This window comes from Glycine max, chromosome 4 (genome assembly GCF_000004515.6).
Source record: "Glycine max cultivar Williams 82 chromosome 4, Glycine_max_v4.0, whole genome shotgun sequence".
In the NCBI taxonomy this organism is placed as follows: Eukaryota; Viridiplantae; Streptophyta; class Magnoliopsida; order Fabales; family Fabaceae; genus Glycine; species Glycine max.
The window spans coordinates 39,379,295-39,382,232 of NC_016091.4; the positions used below are offsets into that span (position 1 = coordinate 39,379,295).

The 2,938-nt window shown below is 38.0% G+C and overlaps 1 non-coding gene across 1 annotated transcript; it reads left to right on the top strand.

Moving 5' to 3' along the window:
- Window positions 1-905: 905 nt before the first annotated feature.
- LOC113001524 (small nucleolar RNA R71) lies at window positions 906-1,012 on the top strand. Its single transcript, XR_003266919.1, has one exon. It is a non-coding gene; the product is annotated as a small nucleolar RNA R71 (small nucleolar RNA).
- The last annotated feature ends 1,926 nt before the right edge of the window (window positions 1,013-2,938 follow it).

Genomic DNA, 2,938 nt, shown 5'->3' on the forward strand with positions numbered 1-2,938 from the left:
CAAGTGCAGGTACTGCTACTGGTGGAGGCACTTGAATTTGGTTGCCAGACCTCAAGGTGATGGCACTCACATTTTTCGGATTCTGCACAGTTTGTGAAGGCAATTTGTCAGAATTTTGGGACTGAGCTTGGTTCAACTGAGTAGCCATCTGCCCCATCTGATTTGTCAGACTCTGAATGGAAGCTCTTGTCTCTTGCTGAAATTGCATATTCTGGATGGTCATTTGCCTCACTAACTCTTCTAGGAAAGGTTGAGGAGGAGCCTCAGTTGCTTGTTGTCTTTGTTGTGACTGTTGCTGCTGTATTGGAGGAGGAACATATGGCTTGCTTGGACCAGCAACATTCTGGAAATGAGGGACAGGCTGTTGTTGTTGTGGAGGACTTGCCCATCTCAGATTTGGATGATTTCTCCAACCTGGATTGTATCTGTTGCTTGAAAGATCATAATTATTCTGCTGTTGTTGGTTTTGCTGCTGAGGGGGTCTATTATAAATGTTTGCAGCATAAGCTTCAGGTTGCTCATTGACTCCAGATTGCTGCAAAGAAGGACAGAAATCTGTATGGTGATCTGCAGAAGAACATAGACCACAGACTCTTGCAGCAGGTGTAGATTTCTGATTCATGGCAAGCTGAGTTACTAGGTTGACCAAGGCATCAAGTTTTCCTTCAAGCTTTTTATTTTCAGTAGATGAAGATGAATCTGTGGCCAATTCATGCACTCCTCTAAGAACAATAGCATCATTTCTTGCACTGAATTGTTGGGAGTTGGAAGCCATTTTCTCAATCAAATTCCTAGCCTTAATAGGGGTCATATCACCAAGAGCTCCACCATTGAAAGCATCAATCATACTCCTCTCCATGTTGCTAAGTCCCTCATTGAAATATTGAAGAAGGAGTTGCTCAGAAATCTGGTGGTGAGGACAGCTTGCACACAATTTCTTGAATCTTTCCCAGTACTCATACAAGCTTTCTCCACTAAGTTGCCTAATGCCTAAAATGTTTTTTCTGATGGTAGTGGTCCTAGATGCAGGGAAGAATTTCTCCAAGAACACCTTCTTAAGGTCATCCCAACTGAAAATGGACCTGGGAGCAAGGTAGTATAGCCAATCTTTTGCCACTCCCTCCAGAGAATGAGGAAAAGCCTTTAGAAAGATATGATCTTCTTGGACATCAGGGGGCTTCATTGTGGAACAAACAATATGGAACCCCTTAAGATGCTTATGAGGATCTTCACCTGCAAGACCATGAAACTTAGGCAACAAATGTATTAGTCCAGTCTTGAGAACATATGGAACACCCTTATCAGGATATTGAATGCACAAGCTCTCACAAGTGAAATCAGGTGCAGCCATCTCCCTAAGAGTCCTCTCACGAGGTGGAGTTTGAGCCATGTTCTCAGTATGAAAATTAATAGTCGAATGCTCAAAATCAGAATATTCAGAATCACCCGCAATAGAATACTTAGAATGCTTAAAATGCACAGAATGATCAAGATGCACACTATGCCTAACTAATCTATGGAAGGTTCTATCTATTTCAGGATCAAAGGGTTGTAAATCACCTGGATTGCCCCTAGTCATGCATTATATGCAGCAAATAATGTGTTTCTCAACAAGCACCTAACAAGGGGGTAAAACTACAGCTATACTCAAACGATATCCAAATGACCTAAAATTTTGTGAGGAACACCCTAAAATCATGAAAAGATAGTACAAAATATTTCAAACAAAAATTCAAAGTCTAATTATGAAAACTACCTAAGCAAAGTTTAGAAAAATAGGACAATAATACTTGGAAAAAAAACTTAGTAAACAACTGATTTTTCAAGTTTAAAACGGAAACGGACCACAATTTAGTTGCCTCAGCATGGGAAATTTACTTCTACCCCAAATTCATATATAATAATAATCACTCTGATAACCAGAGCAAAAGTTATGGTCGTTTTAAGTTTTGCTAAACACAAGTTCCCAAAATTTTTGTCTCTCTCAAATTCAGCCACACCAAGTGCTTCTGGTATTTTTCACAAAAAATATGGACAAAAAGAAACTACCACACAAAAAATCAGTCAAAAATAACAACTTTAACTATCAAAACAAAAATCGCCAATTAAATTGCAAAATTAGTCGCTAGTTTAGTCACTAATCACTATTCACAGCATTACACAAAACTGAAACAGGGAAGCGCTAAATAGGGGACGCGACTGAAATGCAAAACAGAACACTACACAAAATAAAACAATACACACTCACAACACTAAACAACAGAGCTACACTCAAAACAACTAAACACTATTATGAACCTTTGGACCACTACTCCCTGGCAACGATGTCAAATTTGATCGAGGCCATACCCAAATCAAATAAACATTAAAAATACAGTATCCGGGAAGTGATCCTAGGTCGTCTCCCAACGAGAAATGGTCAACCAAACGTTCATAATAAATAGTAATAAAACAGTAATGAATTGGGGGGGGGGGGTTGTTTGTTTTTGTAAATTAAACAACAAGCAAATTTGAATTAGAAAATAACAGAATTAAAACATGTTGTTTCCTCTTGATTCACAAGCAAGTCTCTTATCCTAGGTTACGAGGATTTATCCCTAACCAGTTCAACCACTTAATTCAATCCTAAATTAAATTACTAAGCAAAAATTAACATAAGGCTGTCATTATGTGATTAAGCAACACATACACCAATTAATCATGAATGAAATTGATCATTAAGCATGAACATAAATTAAGCACAAAGACAATTAATCAAGCATTAAGCATGCATGGATTAATAGCAACAAATACATATTAATTGGTGAAGAGGAAAAACTGATCATAATTCAATAGTAATAACAAAACCTCAAAGAGAACTGTGCTTGATCCTCAAGAGAAAACAACGCTGGAGACTTAGCCTTCCATTAATCAGCAGGAAATGAAATTGTAGATTGAA